The following is a 26,070-nucleotide window of genomic DNA, read 5'->3' on the forward strand; positions in this document are numbered from 1 at the left end:
GTGTCAATCAATAGAGGGAGAGAGTGGACATTTTTCACAACCTTTCGTTTTACCCCAAGTGGCTTATTAGGGAATTGCATGTCCAAAATTAACCTTATTTTTGTAATAACTTTCTACAGCAGGGAGACAGAGACATGAAACCAGTGTCAATCAATAGAGGGGGAGAGTGGACATTTTTCACAACCTTTCGTTTTTGTAATAACTTTCTACAGCAGGGAGACAGGTACATGAAACCAGTGTCAGTCAGTAGCGGGAGAGAGTGGACATTTTTCACAACCCTGAATTTTACCCCTACAGGTAGAAAAGGGAATTGCATGTCCAAAATGAACCTTCTTTTTGTAATAACTTTCTACAGCAGGGAGACAGAGACATGAAACCACTGTCATTCAATAGAGGGGGACAGTGGACATTTTTCACAACCTTTCCTTTTACCCCTACTGGTAAAAAAGGGAATTCCATGTCCAAAACTAACCTTCTTTTTGTAATAACTTTCTACAGCAGAGAGACAGAGACATGAAACCAGTGTCAATCAATAGAGGGCGAGAGTGGACATTTTTCACAACCTTTCGTTTTACCCCAAGTGGCTGATTAGGGTACTGCATGTCCAAAATTAACCTTATTTTTGTAATAACTTTCTACAGCAGGGAGACAGAGACATGAAACCACTGTCAATCAATAGAGGGGGAGAATGGACATTTTCACAACCTTTCTTTTTACCCCTACTGGTAAAAAAGGGAATTGCATGTCCAAAATTAACATTATTTTTGCAATAACTTTCTACAGCAGGGAGACAGAGACATGAAACCAGTGTCAATCAATAGAGGGAGAGAGTGGACATTTTTCACAACCTTTCATTTTACTCCAAGTGGCTGATTAGGGAACTGCATGTCCAAAATTATCCTTCTTTTTGTAATAACTTTCTACAGCAGGGAGACAGAGACATGAAACCACTGTTAATCAATAGAGGGGGAGAGTGGACATTTTTCACAATCTTTCTTTTTACCCCTACTGGTAAATAAGGGAATTGCATGTCCAAAATAAACCTTCTTTTTGTAATAACTTTCTACAGCAGTGAGACAGGTATATGAAACCAGTGTCAATCAGTAGAGGGAGAGAGTGGACATTTTTCACAACCCTGAATTTTACCCCTACTGGTAGAAAAGGGAATTGCATGTCCAAAATTGACATTCTTTTTGTAATAACTTTCTACATCAGGGAGAAATAGACACGAAACCAGTGTCAATCACTAGAGGGGGAGAGTGGACATTTTTCACAACCTTTCGTTTTACTCCAAGTGGCTGATTAGGGAACTGCATGTCCAAAATTATCCTTCTTTTTGTAATAACTTTCTACAGCAGGGAGACAGAGACATGAAACCACTGTTAATCAATAGAGGGGGAGAGTGGACATTTTTCACAACCTTTCTTTTTACCCCTACTGGTAAATAAGGGAATTGCATGTCCAAAATAAACCTTCTTTTTGTAATAACTTTCTACAGCAGTGAGACAGGTATATGAAACCAGTGTCAATCAGTAGAGGGAGAGAGTGGACATTTTTCACAACCCTGAATTTTACCCCTACTGGTAGAAAAGGGAATTGCATGTCCAAAATTGACATTCTTTTTGTAATAACTTTCTACATCAGGGAGAAATAGACACGAAACCAGTGTCAATCACTAGAGGGGGAGAGTGGACATTTTTCACAACCTTTCGTTTTACCCCAAGTGGCTTATTAGGGAATTGCATGTCCAAAATTAACCTTATTTTTGTAATAACTTTCTACAGCAGGGAGACAGAGACATGAAACCAGTGTCAATCAATAGAAGGGGAGAGTGGACATTTTTCACAACCTTTCATTTTACTCCAAGTGGCTGATTAGGGAACTGCATGTCCAAAATTACCTTATTTTTGTAATAACTTTCTACTGCACGGAGACAGAGACATGAAACCACTGTCAATCAATAGAGGGGGAGAGTGGACATTTTCACAACCTTTCTTTATACCCAAACTGGTAAAAAAGGGAATTGCATGTCCAAAATTAACCTTATTTTTTTAATAACTTTCTACAGCAGGGAGACAGAGACATGAAACCACTGTCAATCAATAGAGGGGGACAGTGGACATTTTTTACAACCTTTCTTTTTACCCCTACTGGTAAAAAAGCGAATTGCATGTCCAAAATAAACCTTCTTTTTGTAATAACTTTCTACATCAGGTAGAAATAGACACGAAACCAGTGTCAATCAATAGAGGGAGAGAGTGGACATTTTTCACAACCTTTCGTTTTACCCCAAGTGGCTTATTAGGGAATTGCATGTCCAAAATTAACCTTCTTTTTGATATAACTTTCTACAGCAGGGAGTCAGAGACATGAAACCACTATCAATCAATAGACGGGGACAGTGGACATTTTTCACAACCTTTCTTTTTACCCCTACTGCTAGAAAAGAGAATTGCATGTCCAAAATTTACATTCTTTTTGTAATAGCTTTCTACATCAGGGAGAAATATACACCAAACCAGTGTCAATCAATAGAGGGGGAGAGTGGACATTTTTTCACAACCTTTCGTTTTACCCCAAGTGGCTTATTAGGGAATTGCATGTCCAAAATTAACCTTATTTTTGTAATAACTTTCTACAGCAGGGAGACAGAGACATGAAACCAGTGTCAGTCAATAGAGGGAGAGAGTGGACATTTTTCACAACCTTTAATTTTAATCCAAGTGGCTGATTAGGGAACTGCATGTCTAAAATAATCCTTCTTTTTGTAATAACTTTCTACAGCAGGGAGACAGAGACATGAAACCAGTGTCAATCAATAGAGGGGGAGAGTGGACATTTTTCACAACCTTTCGTTTTTTGTAATAACTTTCTACAGCAGGGAGACAGAGACATGAAACCAGTGTCAATCAATAGAGGGAGAGAGTGGACATTTTTCACAACCTTTCATTTTACTCCAAGTGGCTGATTAGGGAACTGCATGTCCAAAATTATCCTTCTTTTTGTAATAACTTTCTACAGCAGGGAGACAGAGACATGAAACCACTGTTAATCAATAGAGGGGGAGAGTGGACATTTTTCACAACCTTTATTTTTACCCCTACTGGTAAAAAAGGGAATTGCATGTCCAAAATAAACCTTCTTTTTGTAATAACTTTCTACAGCAGTGAGACAGGTATATGAAACCAGTGTCAGTCAGTAGAGGGAGAGAGTGGACATTTTTCACAACCCTGAATTTTACCCCTACTGGTAGAAAAGGGAATTGCATGTCCAAAATTGACATTCTTTTTGTAATAACTTTCTACATCAGGGAGAAATAGACACGAAACCAGTGTCAATCAATAGAGGGAGAGAGTGGACATTTTTCACAACCCTGAATTTTACCCCAAGTGGCTTATTAGGGAATTGCATGTCCAAAATTAACCTTATTTTTGTAATCACTTTCTACAGCAGGGAGACAGAGACATGAAACCACTGTCAATCAATAGAGGGGGAGAGTGGACATTTTCACAACCTTTCTTTTTACCCCTACTGGTAAAAAAGGGAATTGCATGTCCAAAATTAACATTATTTTTGTAATAACTTTCTACAGCAGGGAGACAGAGACATGAAACCAGTGTCAATCAATAGAGGGGGAGAGTGGACATTTTTCACAACCTATCGTTTTTGTAATAACTTTCTACAGCAGTGAGACAGGTACATGAAACCTGTGTCAATCAGTAGAGGGAGAGAGTGGACATTTTTCACAACCTTTCTTTTTACCCCTACTGGTAGAAAAGGGAATTGCATGTCCAAAATGAACCTTCTTTTTGTAATAACTTTCTACAGCAGAGAGACAGAGACATGAAACCACTGTCATTCAATAGAGGGGGACAGTGGACATTTTTCACAACCTTTCTTTTTACCCCTACTGGTAAAAAAGCGAAATGCATGTCCAAAATAAACCTTCTTTTTGTAATAACTTTCTACAGCAGGGAGACAGAGACATGAAACCAGTGTCAATCAATAGAGGGGGAGAGTGGACATTTTTCACAACCTATCGTTTTTGTAATAACTTTCTACAGCAGTGAGACAGGTACATGAAACCAGTGTCAATCAATAGAGGGGGAGAGTGGACATTTTCACAACCTTTCTTTTTACCTCTACTCGTAAAAAAGGGAATTGCATGTGCAAAATTAACCTTCTTTTTGTAATAACTTTCTACAGCAGAGAGACAGGTACATGAAACCAGTGTCAATCAGTAGAGGGAGAGAGTGGACATTTTTTACAACCTTTCTTTTTACCCCTACTGGTAAAAAAGCGAATTGCATGTCCAAAATTAACCTTATTTTTGTAATAACTTTCTACAGCAGGGAGACAGAGACATGAAACCACTGTCAATCAATAGAGGGGGACAGTTGACATTTTTCACAACCTATCTTTTTACCCCTACTGGTAGAAAAGGGAATTGCATGTCCAAAATTGACATTCTTTTTGTAATATCTTTCTACATCAGGGAGAAATAGACACGAAACCAGTGTCAATCACTAGAGGGGGAGAGTGGACATTTTTCACAACCTTTCGTTTTACCCCAAGTGGCTTTTTAGGGAATTGCATGTCCAAAATTAACCTTATTTTTGTAATAACTTTCTACAGCAGGGAGACAGAGACATGAAACCAGTGTCAATCAGTAGAGGGAGAGAGTGGACATTTTTTACAACCCTGAATTTTACCCCTACTGGTAGAAAAGGAAATTGCATGTCCAAAATTAACCTTATTTTTGTAATAACTTTCTACAGCAGGGAGACAGAGACATGAAACCACTGATAAAATCAATAGAGGGGGACAGTGGACATTTTCACAACCTTTCTTTTTACCCCTACTGGTAAAAAAGGGAATTGCATGTCCAAAATTAACATTATTTTTGTAATAACTTTCTACAGCAGGGAGACAGAGACATGAAACCAGTGTCAATCAATAGAGGGGGAGAGTGGACATTTTTCACAACCTATCGTTTTTGTAATAACTTTCTACAGCAGTGAGACAGGTACATGAAACCTGTGTCAATCAGTAGAGGGAGAGAGTGGACATTTTTTTTATGTTATGTAACAAAAGTCACAAAACTTTACTGTACTTTAACTCTAACATACTTAAATGTGCAAAAAAAAAAACTTACTCAAAGATTAAGTTAAAATGTATTAACATTAATTAGTTTAATTTAGTGATTCACCTGCATAACAACTAGAGGGGGCCTGACACTTTGAGAACCATGGCTTTAAACAATCCTTTTATTTATTTATTCATTTTCATTAATTCATTAAAATTATATTATTTAAATACCGACATTTGCACTTATATGTTTCAGAAAACACTTTGAAACTATTATAAGAATACAAACATATATAACACACCTAATGCATGGGATACATATCAGGAAAATATGGGAAAATCTCTAAACCATCTCTAAATCTCTCTTACCAGCAACACATTAGGTGAGCACCTAACTTGATCAGCTGTGATAAAGCAATGCAAAAATAGACACACGGGTATTTATTTATCTGCAGGTTACATGTCCTTTAAACTACCCATTTGTAAACTCTGGTAATACTTTACTATTTTCAAAAGATAATAAAGATAACGTTAGCGATTTTCTTACCTCATTTTGACAGGATGTTTTCAGGACCTCGCAGAACACCTGACCCTTCTTGTGTTCACAGTTTTTGTTCTCCATTGACGTCACGACTCAAATTCGCTCAAAAAAAAAAAAAATGTACAGGCAAATATGAAATAATTCGGGACCGATAGAGCAGTCAGTTATAACGAGCAGCAGCTCACAGTTAGCCGCCTCACTCACAGAAAGACGACAATAACGGTCATATTTTTAAATGTAGAAAGGCGCGAACCGATTCATTGTCCAGTTTCCTGAATGACAGCCAGATTAACCAATCATGATAGAAGTAATAAAATAAAACTACCAATGGGAGTTGTTTCAGTGTGATAAAGCAGCGAAATGTATATAGTTTTATTGTTGTTAATGATGATAATATTTAACATATACCTTTAGATTTTAGAATAGGTATCATGACTAAAATATTTTAAAATGCTATTAAAATAATTAATTTAAATAATTTAATATAAATAATTTAAAAGCTTGTTAACCTTTTTCTACCATTTAGCATTAAACATTTTTAACGTTGTTTCATTAAAACAACTGACCTTATTTCAGCCATATTTCAATGTTGAAAGTTGGTCATGTGCTGGAAGTTTTTCAACAGTTCATCTTTAAACGTTGAATCAACGTTGTTTCAACGTTGAAACCACAACTGACCTTTTTTCAACCATATTTCAACATTGAAAGTTGGTCATGTGCTGGATGTTTTTCAACCATTCAGCTTTAAACGTTGAATCAACGTTGTTTCAACGTTGAAACCACAACTGACCTTATTTCAACCATATTTCAACATTGAAAGTTGGTCATGTGCTGGATGTTTTTTAACCATTCAGCTTTAAACGTTGAATCAACGTTGTTTCAACGTTGAAACCACAACTGACCTTATTTCAACCATATTTCAACGTTGAAGGTCGGTCATGTGCCGGCTGGGGTCAGAAATATGGTGTTGAATTAAGTTATATTTTACCACTTTAAAAAACAAACAAACAGACAGACAGTGATAGTAAGATAAAGATTCTAGAGAAAAAAATAAAATAAAAACAGCTACACAGAGCTATGATTAGCTACAGAAGGCCAACAGGAAGTAGAGAAAACACTGTCCAACAGCGACACTCGCAGGCAGGAGATCAGTCTAGTCGTCTCTATACTGACAATCCTGAGCACTGAAGCTGTAACATAAGTTAATGTGCATAGAACATCTAACATATTAAAAACTGTGCAATGCAAAAAACACATTAGTTCATAAGTCAGAAACATCTTTCATGTTGGCAAGTATTGCACTGAACATAGTAAAAAGAAACATTCTCTCACTGAGAGAGAAGCTGAATTGCATATGTGGGCTTCTTTTCACCAGAACACCAGAACCACTAACTAACCATTAGTGCTCTCAAACCTCTGAACTGAGAATACTGAGCACTGAAGCTGTAACATAACTTTATGTGCATAGAACGTCTAACACATTAAAAACTGTTTCTGCATTGCAAAAAACACATTAGTTCATTAGTCTGAGAGATTTTTCATGTTGGCAAGTTATGCAGTTAACAATGTAAAAAGCTACATTCTCTCACTGAGAGAGAAGCTGTATTGCATATGTGGGCTTGTTTTATCTTCTTTTCACCAGAACCACTAACTAAGCATTAGTGCTCTCAGAAGATCTGAACTGAGAATCCTGAACACTGAAGCTGTAACATAAGTTAATGTGCATAGAACGTCTAACATATTAAAAACTGTGTTTCTGCAATGCAAAAAACACATTAGTTCATAAGTCAGAAACATCTTTCATGTTGGCAAGTATTGCACTGAACATAGTAAAAAGAAACATTCTCTCACTGAGAGAGAAGCTGAATTGCATATGTGGGCTTCTTTTCACCAGAACACCAGAACCACTAACTAACCGTTAGTGCTCTCAGCAGCTCTGAACTGAGAATACTGAGCACTGAAGCTGTAACATAATTTTATGTGCATAGAAAGTCTAACACATTAAAAACTGTTTCTGCATTGCAAAAAATACATTAGTTCATTACTCTGAGAGATTTTTCATGTTGGCAAGTTATGCAGTTAACAATGTAAAAAGCTACATTCTCTCACTGAGAGAGAAGCTGTATTGCATACGTGGGCTTGTTTTATCTTCTTTTCACCACAACACCTAACACTAAGCATTAGTGTTCTCAGAAGATCTGAACTGAGAATCCTGAGCACTGAAGCTGTAACATAATTTTATGTGCATATCACATTTAACACATTAAAAACTGTGTTTCTGCATTGCAAAAAAACACTTTAGTTCATACATCAGAAACATCTTTCACGTTGGCAAGTTTTGCACTGAACATTGTAAAAAGCAACATTCTCTCACTGAGAGAGAAGCTGTATTGCATATGTGGGCTTGTTTTAGCTTCTTTTGACCAGAACCACTAGCTAAACATTAGTGCTCTCAGAAGCTCTATACTGACAATCCTGAGCACTGAAGCTGTAACATAAGTTAATGTGCATAGAACGTCTAACACATTAAAAACTGTGTTTCTGCAATGCAAAAAACTCTATAGTTCATAAGTCAGAAACATCTTTCATGTTGGCAAATTTTGCAGTTAACATTGTAAAAAGCTACATTCTCTCACTGAGAAAGAAGCTCTATTGCATGTGTGGGCTTGTTTGAGCTTCTTTTGACCAGAACCACTAACTAAACATTAGTGCTCTCAGAAGCTCTATACTGACAATCCTGACCACTGAAGCTGTAACATAAGTTTATGTGCATAGAACATGTAACACATTAAAAACTGTGTTTCTGCAATGCAAAAAGCACATTAGTTCATTAGTCAGAGAGATCTTTCATGTTGGCAAGTTATGCAGTTAACATTGTAAAAAGCTAAATTCTCTCACTGAAAGAGAAGCTGTATCGCATATGTGGGCTTGTTTTAGCTTTTTTTGACCAGAACCACTGAATAAATATTAGTACTCTCAAAAGTTCTGAACTGAGAATCCTGAGCACTGAAGCTGTAAGGTAATTTTATGTGCATATCACATCTAACACATTAAAAACGTCTAAGGTTACGTATGTAACCCTGGTTCCCTTTCAGTCGGTCACGTTCGACGTTACGAATGGGGATCTCGCCCGAGAGCCCAATCACCTTCGAGTGGTACAAAACGAGCCAATGGTACACAAAGTACCTTGGTCTGCGGAATTTGCATCGCGAGCTCCGCCCCGCAGAGCGGGTATATAAGGAGCAACGCGAGCAACTCGCATTCAAGCTTTCGCTTCGGAGCCGAGCACATCGCTTGCTGCAATCACCGGAGTGTTTACAAACAAGAGCTGGTGTTGGTGTGACGGCGCGATTCAGCGGTTCGTCTGGGTTTCCTGCGACAGCTCCCGCGTTCCCCTGAGCGCTTCAACACCTCTAAAAGAGACAAATTTCTCTCACAAAAGAGTTACGGGCCGATTTGCGTCTTTTTAAAGATGTCATTTCGCCCGTGTGTTTCTGGGTGCGGTCGATATATCGCTCCTCGTGACGGTCACGATCGCTGTGTCACGTGTCTGGGCTTCCAGCACGCTGAGACTGCGTTCGTGGATGGCTCATGTTCTCATTGCGGGGACATGACCATCTCGGCGTTGAGATCGAGACTCGATTACCTTAAAAGGTATAGAGTCCCCTCTGCCACACCCCGTTCTAGCTCTTCTTCTCGTAAGAGAGCTACTTCGGCTGGTGGCCAGGGTGATCTGAGGGTTACCGTGTGGGCTTCCCCGACGAGCGAACCTCCTCGGGCCACACCCCCCTCACATACGCCGCAGCCGGTTGAGTTCCCGGATGAGTTTGCTGGACCCTCTCAGGCTCCTGACATCTCATTCGGGGCTCGCGAAGAGGACCGTATGTCGATCGCCGCATCACAAGGCGGGCTTGAGTCCTCGGGAGATGAGGGTTCGGCTGCGTTGCCTCCCTCGGGAGTGCCAGCGTTGTCCGAGTCTGATCCCGAGCTGACGGCCGTGCTTTCCCGGGCAGCGGAGAGCATCGGGCTTGAGTGGAATCCTCCGCCCTGTCCTGAGCGCTCGAGGCTGGATGATTGGTTCCTGGGGGCTGCTCGTGCGGATCGCCAGCACCCCCCTCTGGTTCCTTTCTTCCCGGAAGTGCACCAGGAAGTAACTAGTTCATGGAGGGCACCTTTAACTGCCCGAAACCGTTCTGGTTCTTCCTCCGCCTTCACTGCCCTCGATGGCGGGGCGGCCAAGGGGTATGTTGGGATTCCCCCGGTGGAGCGCTCTGTTGCGATGCAACTGTGTCCACAGAGCGCCTCCGCTTGGCGTGGTGGTCCCAAGCTGCCCTCCAAAGCCTGTAAGTTCTCATCCACGCTTGTGGCCAAGGCTTACAGAGCTGCGGGCCAGGCCGCTTCTGCCCTGCATGCCATGGCCTCTCTGCAGGTCTATCAGGCCAAGCTGCTCCGGCAGCTGCACGAGGGCAGTGCTGACCCAGGGGTTTTGCAGGAGGCGCGCACTGCAACCGACCTCGCTCTCCGGGCGACGAAGGTCACTGCGCGCTCCTTGGGTCAGGTGATGTCCACTTTGGTGGTCCAGGAGCGCCACCTATGGCTGAACCTGGCAGACATGAGGGAGTCTGATCGGGCTCAGCTCCTCAACTCCCCGGTCTCCCAGGATGGCCTCTTCGGCGACGCGGTAGAGAGCTTTGCCCAGCAGTTCTCTGCCGCCCAGAAGCAGTCTGAGGCCTTCAGACACATCCTGCCCCGGCGGCCCTCTGCTGCTTCCACCCCGCCGCCGGCGCAACCTCAGCCTGCTCGTCGCCGAGGGCGCCCCCCTGCGGCCTCCTCCACTCCCGCTCGGCCACAGCAGCAGCCTTCACCCCGGCCGCAGCGAGGAGACGGCCGCAGAAGGGCGGCGCAACCCGTCTCTGCCCCTAAACCTGCCAAACGCCAGGCCAAGCGGCGTTCCTGAGACGGGCGACCTGGAGTTGGAGACGTCAGCTCATCAGGAGATGGTAGCAGGACCACTCCTTCCCCCGGAGGAGGGCCGGGGGAGAATCCTTTGTTCTCGTTTTCCTTTTGTTCCGCCACTGGCCCTGCGGCCAGTGGTACCCATATCTTCACTAAAAGAGCTGTTTCCTCTACCTCCGGGTCCCAAGAGGCCACGAATGACAGCTGGCGACGTGCTTCCTCGCCGCTCTCGTTCCCCTCTCCCCTTGCCAATTTCCATGCAAAGACGGCTCAAGAACGCTTCGCCTTCTCATGCCCTCTTTGCCACTTGGAGTCAGACGAGTGCCCGCACTCCGCCCCCGCTAAGGGACGCTATGCCTCCCATGCCGGGGCTGTCTGCTCCACCACGCTGCCCCACTGTGGGTACGCCTGTAGTCCCCTTGACCCCGCTGGTTCGGTTCCTGGGAGCCTGGCTAGAGCTCCCCAGGCCTTCCCGCTGGCTCATCCGGACGCTCAGGCTCGGCTACGCGATTCAGTTCGCCCGGCGTCCCCCCAGGTTTCGGGGTGTCCACGCGACGATGGTGGGCAAAGATGCCCCTGTCATGCGCGCGGAGGTCGCGACCCTGCTGGCAAAGGGCGCGATAGAGCCGGTCCCTCCAGCCGACATGAAGTCCGGCTTTTACAGCCCTTACTTCATAGTACCCAAGAAGACAGGTGGGTTACGGCCAATCCTGGACCTGCGTGCCTTGAACCGAGCTCTACACAGACTCCCGTTCAAGATGCTAACGCCCAAGCGCATTTTCGAATGCATTCGTCCGATGGATTGGTTTGCAGCGATCGACCTGAAGGACGCGTACTTTCATGTCTCCATTCTTCCTCGACACAGACCGTTTCTTCGGTTTGCTTTCGAGGGGCAGGCATATCAGTACAAGGTTCTCCCATTCGGGCTGGCCCTCTCTCCCCGCGTCTTTACGAAGGTTGCGGAGGGGGCCCTGGCTCCTCTCAGGGAACAGGGTGTCCGTATCCTCAACTACCTCGACGACTGGCTGATCCTAGCTCACTCTCGAGAGCGGTTGTGCGAGCACAGGGATCTGGTGCTCAGACACCTCGCCCGACTGGGTCTTCAGGTCAACTGGGAAAAGAGCAAACTCTCCCCTGTGCAGAGGATCTCTTTTCTCGGTATGGAAATAGACTTGGTCGCCATGTTCGCGCAGCTTACAAACGAGCGCGCGCAGTCACTGCAGAGTTGCCTGAGACAATTCGAGGGCAAGAGAGCGGTTCCACTGAAACTGTTTCAGAGGCTCCTGGGGCATATGGCGTCCGCGGCGGCAGTCATACCGCTCGGGCTACTCCATATGAGACCGCTTCAGCACTGGCTTCACGACCGAGTCCCGAGATGGGCATGGCAACAGGGCACGCTCCGAGTGACCATCACTCCGGCCTGCCGTCGATACTTCACCCCGTGGTTGGACCCCTCGTTTCTACGGGCCGGCGTGCCCCTAGAACCGGTGTCCAGACATGTTGTTGTGTCAACAGATGCCTCTGCCACGGGCTGGGGTGCCATGTGCAATGGGCATGCTGCGTCAGGCTCCTGGCCAGGACCCCGACTTCAGTGGCATGTCAATTGCCTCGAGTTGCTAGCAGTACGTCTTGCTCTGCACCGCTTCAGGGCCCTGCTGAAGGACAAGCACGTTCTGGTTCGTACGGACAACACTGCGACCGTAGCGTACATCAACCGTCAGGGTGGTCTACGCTCCCGCCGCATGTCGCAACTCGCTCGCCATCTCCTCCTGTGGAGTCACAAGCATCTGAGGTCGCTTCGTGCCATTCACATTCCAGGCAGGCTCAATCGTGCAGCCGACGAGCTCTCACGACAGCAGTCTCGCCCCGGGGAATGGAGACTCCACCCCCAGTCGGTTCAGCTGATTTGGGAACACTTCGGAGACGCCCAGGTAGACCTGTTTGCCTCTCCAGAAAATTCCCACTGCCAGTTGTTTTACTCCCTGACCGAGGGCACCCTCGGCACGGACGCCCTGGCACACAGCTGGCCGCTGGGCCTGCGCAAGTATGCGTTTCCCCCAGTGAGCCTTCTTGCACAGACGTTGTGCAAGATCAGGGAGGACGAGGAGCAGGTCCTCATGGTTGCGCCTTTTTGGCCCGGCCGGACCTGGTTCCCCGAACTTGTACTCCTCGCGACAGCCCCTCCCTGGCCAATTCCTCTGAGGAGGGACCTTCTTTCTCAGAGACGGGGCACCCTCTGGCACCCACGTCCCGATCTATGGAACCTACATGTGTGGGTTCTGGACGGGTCACGGAAGGTTTAGGTACCTTGCCACCACAGGTGGTAGCTACCATCACTTCAGCTAGAGCCATGTCCACCAGACATGCCTATGCCTTGAAGTGGAACCTCTTCGTCACTTGGTGTTCTTCACGGCGTGAGGACCCCTGGAAGTGCCCGATTGGGTCAGTGCTTTCCTTTCTTCAGGAGGGGTTGGAACGTAGGCTGTCTCCTTCCACCCTCAAGGTCTATGTGGCTGCCATTTCGGCTCACCATGACCCTGTTGAAGGTAAGTCTCTTGGAAGGCACGATCTGATCATCAGGTTCCTGAGAGGAGCAAGGAGGCTCAATCCGCCTCGCCCTCAGCAAGTCCCCTCTTGGGACCTCGCAGTGGTTCTATCAGCACTGCAGAGAGCTCCCTTCGAACCCTTGCTCTCAGTAGAGCTAAAGTTTTTATCTTTGAAAACTGCGCTCCTGACGGCTTTGGCTTCAGTGAAGAGGGTCGGGGACCTGCAGGCATTTTCAGTTGACGAAGCGTGCCTGGAATTCGGGCCGGCTAACTCTCACGTTATCTTGAGACCCCGGCCTGGGTACGTGCCCAAAGTTCCCACCACTCCTTTTAGGGATCAGGTGGTGAACTTGCAAGCGCTGCCCCTGGAGGAGGCAGACCCAGCCCTGGCGCTGCTCTGTCCAGTACGTGCGCTCCGCACCTACGTGGACAGAACTCGGTGCCTTAGGACCTCAGACCAGCTCTTTGTCTGTTACGGAGGCCAGCAGAAGGGAAAGGCTGTCTCCAAGCAGAGGTTATCCCACTGGATAGTGGATGCTATTGTCCTGGCTTATCAGGCTCGAGACCTGCCATGCCCCCTAGGGGTGAGAGCTCACTCAACTAGGAGCGTAGCTTCCTCCTGGGCGTTGGCGCATGGCGCCTCGCTAGCAGACATCTGTAGAGCTGCGGGCTGGGCGACACCTAACACATTCGCAAGATTTTATAATCTCCGTGTAGAGCCCGTGTCCTCCCAGATACTCGCCCCTTCGGGCCAGTAAGGACCTGCTCGGTGTCAATCCGCTTGCTGCGCCATTCCACTCCGCGGACTGGATGCGTGCGCTATTCCCCTCAGGTGAGTTCCTCAGTCAGAACCCTGGGTTCCTCCAGCACTGTTGATGTCCGACACTTGCGTACATGCCCCTTGGTCAGCCATGTGTGGGACTAGGTGCCTCCATGTGTCGTGATTCCCCTTCTGGGTAATCCCACGTGTGTATGTCCACAGTAAGTCTCTCCGCAGCATGTGTCTTTCCCTTGGCAAGCCCTTGCCAGCTCTGTCGTTGAAAATTCCACCCTGCGGGCTGGGTACCTCAGAGTTCTTATGTATCACCACCTTGGTAGATACCTACTTCTGTAAGTCCTCCCACGGGCAGGCAGCCTGCTAGCATATGTCCAGCTGGAATGTGCTACCCAGCGTATTCTGTGCGAGCTGTAGGCCCTCACTCGTGCTGGCCTCACGACAGGGTGCTATCACTCACACGGGTCGCTGGAAGACAGCCATGTGGCGTTTTGTAAGGGACCCCATTCGTAACGTCGAACGTGACCGACTGAAAGGGAACGTCTTGGTTACGTATGTAACCCTCGTTCCCTGAAGGAGGGAACGGAGACGTTACGTCCCCTTGCCACATCGCTGTTCCGCTGAACGGCCGGGTCACTGGCTCGGCTCCTCAGCGAAGACTTGAATGCGAGTTGCTCGCGTTGCTCCTTATATACCCGCTCTGCGGGGCGGAGCTCGCGATGCAAATTCCGCAGACCAAGGTACTTTGTGTACCATTGGCTCGTTTTGTACCACTCGAAGGTGATTGGGCTCTCGGGCGAGATCCCCATTCGTAACGTCTCCGTTCCCTCCTTCAGGGAACGAGGGTTACATACGTAACCAAGACGTTCCTCGAAGGAACGAGACGCTGCGTCGAGAACGTTTGGGGAACGCGTCCAGCGTGACGTCTCTGAATAACATGTATAATCAGTCCAAAGGAAGGGTGAGACGTCATAGGCGGGTGACGTCAGAGACCAGGAAGCATAAAAGCATGAGCGGCAAAGCCGGATATCAGCCTCAAAGGATGAAGCAAGCGCCAGCCAGAGATGCCGGAAGTGTGGCACTGTGACGCAGCGTCTCGTTCCTTCGAGGAACCAGGGTTACCTACGTAACCTTAGACGTTCCTCTTCAGGAACTCGAGCTGCGTCGAGAACGTTTGGGGAACGAGAATGCCCACGCCGCCAGACTTTCCAATCTCTGCCTAGCGTGGAAGAGCACAGGTACAGCAAGAGAAGGAGAGGAGCCCGACAGAAATTGGGGACAACCCGTCCAATGCCAAACTTTAGAAGGAAGTGAGTCTTGACCCCCAGGACAGGGGAGATTAGAGGACTCGAGACTTAGGACAGCATCCTGATCACCGCTTAGCTTAAGCTTCTTCTGGCCGGAGGCCTCAGCCTCAGCGGACCATGGAGGAAACATGTAACCACATGTAACTGGCCACCGAGAGGGGCGTGGCAGGCCACCATGGCCGCCACGTAGAACTTCAAGGTGGAGTGGGTCAACCCTGCGGAGAGCCTGCAGGAACTCCAGCACTGTACCATCTGGGCAGTTAACTGGGTCGAGCTGGCGGTCTCCGCACCAAGAAGTGAAAAGCTTCCACTTCAAGGCATACAGTTTCCTCATTGAGGGAGCTCTGGATTGGAGAACGGTCTTACAACCTCGGTTGAGAGACCAGAAGCTAAGAGTTGTGCCTCCTCAGAGACAACACCTACAGCCTCTAAGCTCCATGCGGGGGCGCACCCTCCGCCTGCGAGAGGAGATATCTCCTGACGGGAACCTCCCATGGAGTGCCGTCAAAAGGAGAAATCAGGCCCAGGAACCATACCCGGCCCGTCCAGAACGGGGCTACTAACAGCAGCTCGACTCCGTCCCGGCGCACTCTCTCCAGAACTCAGAGCAATCGGGGGAAAATGTACAGATGAAGCCTCGGCCATGTCTGTACCATGGCATCCAGCCCCAGTGGAGCTGGATGAGTCAGAGGAAGCCAGAGGGGACAGTGCGATGTCTCTCGAGTCGCAAACAGATCCACCTGAGTCTGGCCAACATCTCCAACTCTGCTTCATCACCTCAGTGTGAAGCCGCCATTCCCCGGGCCTCGGCCCCTGCCTCAACAGGATGTCTGCTCCCATATTATAGCGGCAACCTATAGCCGCTGAGAGGCTAAGCAGCAGGAATAATCCTTGACGAGTTTTGTTCATTGCAAATCCCACAACATTTATTGACTTGATAACAGACCAAGTAGAAACAAATTCGATGTTGAACGGTCAACAGAAAGTGAGCACTCCCCGCTACTCACCCCCTCTCTACTACACCTAACCCAAACAGGAAACGCTACCAGGTATAAACACACCGATCCCACGTGACCAAACCACCTGGAAACATACACGCAAAATACAAAATAAAAGACAAGCGTTTTTCTGCACTTACATTCCAGCCCCTGATTATTATACAATAAACCTGTAATAATCACAGACACAATTGAAATATGAACAATATTAACATACATTACATAATTAATTGTTTTACATGATTTTCTCTTTTTTTTTTTTTTTTTTTTTACAAAAAGGAAATGTGAGAAAATGTGTGAAAATGTCCAGATCACTCAAAATGTTCATCATTGTAGCCGCATGAAGCAAAAAGTAAAGTAAAAGTAAAAGTCCAGTCTACGTCAGTAAGATCAAGTAATTCAATCAAGTCCAAGTCAAAAGGTCAAGTCAAAAGAGTCAGTTGAGAGCTCTCAAATGTCAGTCATAGCTAATCTTTAAATTCCTCAGCTTCAAGAAGGCGACAAATTTTTGTGATTGGCCTGGTCAGGCAGGTACTCATAGTCTTAATCTTAACTTGCCGTGTGAATCCTTTTTTGTCGGTTATCGTGTAAATAATTTTGCCCATGATCCAGGAACTCCTTGGTGCATTTTCATCCATTATCAGTACAACATCTCCCAACTGATAGTTCCTTGTCCTCACCATTCACTTCTGCCGTTTCTGTAATAAAGGTAGATATTCACCAATCCATCTTTTCCAAAATTGGTTGGCTAAATACTGAATTTGACGCCATCTTCGACGGGCATACAAATCTTCCTTCTCAAACAATCCGGGTGGTAATGTAGACTTTGTTTTTAGAAGGAGAAGATGATTAGGTGTTAAAGCTTCCATGTCATCAGGATCCAAAGATGATCTAGTTATGGGTCGGTTGTTAAGTATAGACTCTACTTCACACAGGAAAGTATGAAGACCTTCTTCATTTAAACTTTGCCCTCGAAGAATGGAGTTTAGTATTTTCTTTATTGACCTGATGAGCCTTTCCCAGATCCCCCCATGGTGTGAACCGGTAGGAGGATTGAAAGTCCATTTAATCTTCTTTTGTAGAAGAACATCGTATATCTGACTGTGGTTCCAATTTTGTATCGCCTCTTTTAATTCACGATCGGCCCCAACAAAGTTCGTTCCATTATCTGAACGTATTTCAGCCACTTGTCCTCGTCGAGCGATAAAGCGTCTGAGTGCGTGAATGAATGAGTCAGTATCCAATGATGCAACCATCTCAATGTGAACAGCTCTAATGTTCAAGCAGGTGAAAAGGACTCCATAACGCTTTAGAGTGGTTCTCCCTCGCTTTACTTCAAATGGGCCGAAACAATCTAGTCCAACATAAGTAAAGGGTGGTTTGTCTGGGGAGACAAGATCCTGAGGCAAATCAGCCATCTGTTGATGACCTGCAATTGCGTTGAACCTTTTACACACTACACATTTTGACAGAAATGTTCTTATGGCTAGGCTAGCTCCAGGGATCCAATATCGCTGTCGAAGAGCCGCCAACATGAAGTTCCGTCCACTATGTCCCACTTCTTCATGAATTTGTCGCAGGATTAGGTTAGAAATGTGTAGATCTTTTGCCAGTATAATTGGGTGTTTAGAGCGTTCAGAAATCAATGCGTTATCAAGGCGTCCACCAACCCTGATGATATCACACTTAAGTATTGGGTTAAGGCTATAAAGAGGACTACTTCGTTTGACTACTCCACACTTACGTAGACTCTTTAGTTCCTCCGGGAATCTCTTTATTTGAGAAAGTCGGATGATTTCCATTTCGGCCTTTTCCAATTCTTCCAACGAAAGGAATTCCTTACGCACTGTAGGTTCAAACTTCTGCATTTCCTGATTAATAATCATCTCTTGTTGATATGAATCTGTATCCGAGCAGACAAGAGCATTCTGCAATCGTTTCCTTTCCTTGCTACGGTCCATCAAGATTTGTCTCAAACGAAGGAACCATGCTACGGCTTTCTTTAGTCGAATCCAAGAGGAGAAGTAATCAAAGAGATATGATATAGGGTCAGAATTTTCATTGACTTCTATCATGTTTACCAAAGCACTCCTTTTAATCTCAGGATCATGAGGCAAAATCACATCCCTATAGGTGGGGTCCATAGGCCACTCCTCTTGTGATCGAACCAGAAAGGCGGGACCAGAAATCCACGACTCATTCTTTAAAAATGAATCCACCTTCACTCCTCTAGACGCCAGATCTGCTGGATTGCTTGACGAATTCACGTACCTCCACTGTTCTACATCAGAAACCTTCAAGATTTCGGACACTCTATTAGACACAAAGCACTTAAATCTTGAGGTGCTATTTCGAAGGTATTTAAGTACTGAAGTACTATCAGTCCAAAAAACGGAGTTCTGAGAGGCATCTTGAGTTCTTTCATCCAGATCTTGTCAATACGGCTTGCAAGAGTGGCAGCTGTAAGTTCCAGGCGAGGGATTGTAATGGACCTTAATGGTGTAACTCTTGCCTTGCTCACCAGAAGGGTAGAATATGCCTGTTGTTGGTCATTATGGAGCAGCAAATAGGATACCACACCATATCCTTGTTCACTTGCATCTGAAAAATGATGCATTTGAGCAGAAGTTACATCTCCAAACCCGTCAGGCTTCAAACATCTTCTAACCTCAAAACTCTCCAAGTGATGCAGATCATCCAGCCAGTGCATCCAACGCTGAACATACACTGATGGAATATCATTGTCCCATCCAATTCCCTCCCTACACAGGTCCTGCAGTATCCTCTTGGCAGACAAAATCACAGGTGACAAGAACCCCAGAGGATCATAGATGGAACTAACCACTGAGAGAATTCCTCTCCTGGTAAGAGGTCTATCCTTTACTACCACTTTGAATTGAAAGGCATCCGATTCAGCACACCATTGCACTCCTAATGCTCTTTCCACTGGCAAAGTGTCATGATCGAAGTCCAAATCCTTTACCTTTTTCTCTCTGTCCTTCTCTGGTATGACACCCAATACAGCACGGCTGTTGCTCGTCCATTTTGTTAAATGAAATCCACCTTTAGCACACATACTAGTAAGATCCTTGTACAACTGCACAGCATCTGATTCGGAAGGTACGGAGACAAGGCAGTCATCCACATAGAAATTATTGAAGACAACATCCATTGTTTTGGGGTCAAATAGATCCTTTTGATCCATTGCACATTTCCTCAATGCAAAACTCGAACAACTAGGTGATGATGTAGCCCCGAATAAATGAACCACCATTCTGTATTCCTCCAGACTGCTGTTTACATTACCTTCTGGCCACCACAGAAACCTCAAGAGATCACAATCTTCTGGGTGAACTCTGATTTGATGGAACGTGGCTTCAATGTCGGCCATCAGGGCAATAGATTCCAGTCTAAATCGTACAAGTACACTCACCAGTGAACTGGTTAAGTCTGGGCCTTGTAGAAGCTTGCTATTCAGTGATGTACCCTGATAAGAGGCTCCACAATCGAACACAACCCTAATCTTGTGTTTTTTGAGGTGATATACACCGTGATGGGGTAAATACCACGGACGTCCATCACGTCTCTCCAGTTCAACCGCAGGTACCCTTTCTGCATAACCCTTACGGATCACATCCTCCATAAAGACAGTGTAATCTGCATGAAAGGAAGAATTCACTTTAAACCTTTTTTGAAGAGTTAAAGCACGTTGTTTTGCAATTCTCCTGTTCATAGGCATGGCTACTTCAGCATTTCTGAATGGTAGACCGATGTAATAATGACCATTAATCAGTCTTGCGGAATTGGACACAAAATTCATAAACTGCTGATCTTCTTTAGATGTTCCTAACATTTCTTCATGAGCAGTCTCTGGAAAATCGGCCTTAAATTGCTGCTTCCACAACTCTTCCAATTTCATTACTGCAATCCTATTCACAGTCACAGGAAGTTGGTTGGCAGCATCGTCTCCATTTATACCTACTCCTTTAAGTGGTCCATTAACGGTCCATCCGAACATAGTCCTTACAGCATATGGGCCATTATTTTGACTACGTATGACCTCCCAAGGCTCCAATGCTTCTGGAACATTAGCTCCAATCAAAAGCTCAATGCCAGCGTTAATCATAGGTAAACAGATATGACTCAAATAAGGCCAACACTCAAGATCTTTCTGTGAGGCGATGTTTACTGTGGTCACGGGCATGATCTTCTGTGTATACACTTCAGGCAATGCACAGTAGTATTCTTGACTCAAGCCAGAAACCTCCAGGTCTTTCAGAACGTAACTACCAACTGATTTATCTTGACTCATAGTTCTGAGAAGAATATTAACTCTCTTTCCAGGGAGGTTGAGCTTGTTCATCAAACTTTCCGTACAAAAAGAAGCGGAACTCCCAGAATCGAGAAAAGCATACGTCATCACCACGCCATTTCCCTTTTTTGATTTAACACACACTGGAACGATAGGTAACGCACAGTTGTCATTACCAGCCCCAGTAAGACCACTAGTTTGGAGAGAGACCATAGCACTAGCAACCGCTGACTTGAATTCGTCTTTCTTCTTGCTCAAAGTGTCTACCTTCTCATGAGGATAAATGTGAAGAAGACTAGGATGTTTAAGACTACATACATTACAGATACTTCTCTTTTTGCAGTCCCTGCTGAGGTGTCCTGTATGCAAGCAGCCAAAGCAGATTCCTCTCATCATCAGAAAGTTCATTTTTTCTCTGTGACTTTTTCTGGTAAGTTTATTACAGACATCCAGCATGTGTTCACCACTACAGAAGAGACAGATTCTGTTGGTTGACATCTTATGGTGTTCTTTTATTTCAGGCATAGCAGTGATATTGGTTGCAAAACTGCTTCTAGTTTTTGGCTGACTTACTTTGATGTTCATCTTCCTACCTCCAACAGGTGACACATCCTGAATATTACCAAACACAGGGTCAGATAGAATTTTTACTTGTCTCTCGATGAAGTCCACAACATCAGAGAAGGTGGTTTGATTGTGGCGTCGCTCCTTTAACTCATATGCAACGACTCTCCATCTGTCTTTGAGTTTATAAGGAAGCTTTGAGAGGATAATTTGCATGTTAGTGGTGAGATTCAGCTCATTCATATAGTGAATGTTTTGCATAGCGTTGCAACAACTCCTTAGAAAAAGACCATACTCTTGCAGAGACTTCGCATCTTCTGATTTTATAGCTTTCCATGAAAGAGCCTTTTCCATATATGATGAAGCTATTTTTACTTCGTTGCCAAAGTTTTCCTTAAGCAGTGCCTTAGCCTTTAAATAACCTTGTGAAGGGGTCATGAGCTGGCAACTTCTAACAAGCTCTTTCGGCTGTCCTCGTGTGTATTGTTCCAGGAAGTGAAGACAGTCTCCTGGGTTGTCTGCCTTCTTTTCCACCACTTCCTCAAATGTACGCATAAACTCATGAAAGCGCAATGGATCTCCATCAAAGGACTGTATTTCTCTGGGTGGAAGTGTAGACAAGTTATGCTGTTTAACTAATAAAGTAGCTATTTCATTCTGCTTACCCATAAGCTGAAGCATGCTTGCATGGCTCGCATCATTATGAAAACTTAACCTTGGCCCGTGAGCATATTCAATATTCTGATTATCCAATGATGACATGTTAGGCAATGTAGATTGTGAAGGTTTCATTTTAGATATTGTTGATGATTGTTGTCCTGACTGAGATAGAGAATAGTTTGAAATCCTTTGTGGGTAATTGACATGTGATGTATGCATTACAGGCATAGGCTCTGATGCCACTGGCATACTAGCTGAAGGAACAAATGGTTCTGCCATCGCATGAAGGGGTTTAACCACAATCCTATCAACAGATGAATGAAATGAAGAATGAACGTCTTGATACACCTTTACTTTTGCCATTGACTCTGCTAATTTAGTTTCCAGTTCCAGTTTTTCCCTCCTTCTCCTCAACAGTTCCTCCTGTTCCTCTAAATCATGTTTCCTTTGCAGCATTTGTTGGGAAGCCAATAAAGCAGCCAGTTCTGCCTCAGCCTTAAGACGAATTGTCGGAAAGTCTTTTATTTCCTGTCATTTTATTTTGAAACTATAATGATGTCATATCCTTTCCGAGCGCATCACATCCTCATTCCCGACTCCGCATTCTGTGGGATGGTGGCTCGCGTGTGCGTAACCTAATCGAAAGTAAGTTTCATCTTGCACTAAGATGCAAGTATTGCCATCTGACTTGTTTAGATGTTGTATACTTTCACCTGTTTTCATGTTAAGTATATTATATGTATGGTTTGATACTTTCGTGTGTATTTCTTTAGTTAATAGGTATCACGTGAACATGTCATAAGCCTTGTTAGACTGGAGATTGTTTCCTTTACATTATCTCAGCCTTAAGCTGTATTCTCGAGTGCTATATTTCAGTTCTTATGCCCTGTAGTCCCACTGCTAAATCGTGTTTAGCCTCTGTGTCGCTGTCAGACGCACCTAGAGTGAAATTCAGCGCTCCCTGGCCATGCGCCCCTCAGGTGCTGAGCGCATGGGGTGCAGTTGCGCCCCCTTCCACTAGAGGGAAGCGAAGACCACCAAATCCATTTAGTATTCCTACGTTGCCTCATTAACCTTTCGTATGCCTGTATATTAGTTGTTTATGACTCTTTTCAGGTTATTTGACCAAATTATTATATTTCAGAATTCTGATTCCATGTTTATTATTGCATTGGATATTACTGTATACCTTTGTACATGTTTTTTATACTTTTGTACATTGTGATTATTATTTTATTCTTTGTTTCCTTTATAGACCACACACACAGACACCCACACATATGCCTATTTGTACACCAATGATTGTACCCAAACTACAATATTAAAGTTTGCTGGAACAATTTCTCCGTGCCCTTCTCTCTGACCGGAGCCCTGTCAAAGGAAACTGCCAGACCAGTATTATCCCATTCAGAGTGTCCCACTCTATCACATGGTCCTTCGAGCCGGATCTGACAGCTTTCTGGAGACAATATGGAGCCAGGACAACCATCTGCAGATCCAGCAGTGCGTTCTCGACCCCAGCGGGAGATACAGTTACCAGCATCCCTTGCAAACTTTGAAGTTGGGTACACACCGAGAGTCACAGTACTCCCTTCCACCGAAGCTGAGGAACTCGGAGCAGCAGCCCCAGCTCAAGACATCCCAATCCCTGATCCACTTTCATTGCCATCTGTGAGAGCAGAGTCATGTCGATCCTGGGTATCTTCTCGTCGTAGCAGACCAAGATCTCGAGCCAGTGCTGCCTCATCAACTAAGAGGTCCATTGCAGACGGGCTATCCGAGCTACAAAGTGCCATGTTGGAGGAACAGGTCAAGCGGATGGAATTAGCAGAAGTGCAGCGGCAGATCATGGAGCAGACGCTAGTGGATGAGCAGTGTACTCTTCTAGACAAAGAAGCCAGAGACGCCCTCTATGAGAAGGAGGAACTTCTCAGAGAACAAGAACGGCAGAGACGTCGACTGGAGGAGAAAGCAGAGATGGCATACAAGAGTAAAGAGGCTATCACCAGGCATCAGATGTTGCGACGGCGACAGAAAGAGAAAGAGATGGAATTGGCGCAAGCAGCTCTTATCACGTCTTTCCTGAAGGAAGAAGGAATTGAGAGTCCCCGTTCCTCCAGGCCCCTCAGTGAATGTGAGTACAATCTAAGGTCCTCATCAGAAGTACAGCCTCTCCTACTCCACTCACAAGATGGACATGGACTGCTCCATTCTACTCCATCTATGCATGTAATGCCACCAGTCTCCAGTATAGTCAGAAGTCCACCTGTCTCGACCAGTCTTACATCAGTCCTGCCCGCTCCACAAGTGAGTGCTTATACTACTACTAGTGTACTCTCTCAGCCACAGCCTACGTATCTTACTATGATTCCTCCTCCAGCAATCATCAACCCAGCTTCGCAGTCGGCTCCCAGATCAGCCGTGAGTGCCGTTACCTTATGTTCTCCGCCACTGTCAGTAGGACAGTATATGGCCCCACTTCGCCAGCCACACATGGTCTATAGTCAAGCCCAGGTCCAATATGTGCCTCCACCTGGTACACCTCTACAGCCAGTGCTATCAGCTGCTAACACGCTGTCCTATCCTTACAGCGCCATGCCACCTTCTCCACGACAGGGCACAGCGCCTTTAGATTACAGGACAACGCCGGGTACAGACCTCATGGAGCTCCTAGTTGCCACATCTTATGGCCTTCCTAGACCTACTCTACCTCACTTCACCTCAGGTAAAGAGTCAGACTTTGCCCTGCTTAAGATGGCTTTGGATAATCTGCTCAACACACATGCTCACCTCACAGAGCAGTTTAAATATCAAGTCCTCCTCGATCACTTGAAACTGCCAAGCGCCTACAAGCTAGCCCAAGCTTACATGTACCATCCAAAGCCATACACCTCGGCCCTCCAGGCTCTCCAAGATAAATATGGGCAACCGCGTCAGCTCGTGCAGAGTGAACTGGGTGCCATCTTAAACTCACCTCACGTAAGATCTGGAGATCCAGAGGCATTTGACAACTTTGCCCTCTCAGTACAAGGTCTAGTTGGCATGCTCCGCTCCCTTGAGGGTGAGAATGGCTATGAACTGCGATGTGGCTCCCACGTCGACAGGCTGCTAAGCAAACTGCCTACTAGCTATCGAGATGCGTTTGTGGAGTACAGCATAAACCGAGGCATCCTGAGGACCGGCACAGATCAGACCTACACGCTTGAAGACTTCTCAGTTTGGCTTCAGTTAAAGTCACAAGCAAAGCGCATTTCATCTCGAGCAGCTCTGATGTTCCAAGACCAGCCTAAGCCAGTTAAGGGCAAAAAGAAATCCCAGGGTCCTTCATCCAACGTGTTTTACAGCACTGAGAGTCAAGCTAAGGTAGCCCCTCCAGATCCTGCTCGCAGCACAAAGTCACCCAAAGGTAAACCCAGTGTGAAGCCTTACTGCCCGTACTGCGACGCCCGTGAACATTACCTCAGCTTATGCCCCAAATTCAAAATGCTCACTCCATCAGAGATTTCCGCCTGGATCAAAGACAGAGGCTGTTGGAGGTGTGGCAGGAACCATAAACCTGAGGCATGTACTCTCAAGAAGCCTTGTCAAGTGTGCAAACAGCAACACCTGACCGTGCTCCACGAAGTGTGTTCCCAAGAGGCTAAGAAAGTGTTAATGGTCAGTGCTGCTCCCGACACCATATACGTTGACCGTCCTAGTCGTCCGCAGAGAGTCATGTTGAAGCTAGTTAAGGTGCGCCTGTACAATGCCGAACACACTCTGGAAGGTTTCGCTATTCTGGACGATGGATCGGAGAGAACCCTCATCCTTCCCTCAGCAGCCCAGCATCTCCATTTAGCTAAAGAGCCTGAAAGCTTGCCTTTACGTACTGTCCGCCATGAGGTGATCCGTCTACAAGGAGCCGCTGTCTCGTTCGACATCTCCCCAGCTCATTCTCCCAAACAAAGATACCACATCTTTCATGCCTTCACCGCTAGTGAGCTGAGTCTGTCTGAGCATAGCTATCCTGTCAAGTCACTCATGCGCAGATACTCCCACCTGCAAGGTCTTCCCCTGCCGAAGGTTGACAAGGTCCAGCCGCTTCTGTTGATAGGCTCTGACTTTCCACATCTGCTGCTTCCCAAACAACCGGTCCGAGCAGGTCCTCCTGGGAGTCCTGTAGCTGTGCGTACTGCTCTTGGTTGGACATTGCAAGGCCCCGCCAACCTTAACCTCATTGGTGAGCGCACTCACTGCTACTTCACCATGTCTACTAACTCAGAGCTGCAACGGCACGTTGAACGACTGTGGGAAGTTGACATAACCCCGTATGCCAAAGCCAAG

This window comes from Carassius gibelio, chromosome B12, assembly GCF_023724105.1.
Source record: "Carassius gibelio isolate Cgi1373 ecotype wild population from Czech Republic chromosome B12, carGib1.2-hapl.c, whole genome shotgun sequence".
NCBI lineage: Eukaryota > Metazoa > Chordata > Actinopteri > Cypriniformes > Cyprinidae > Carassius > Carassius gibelio.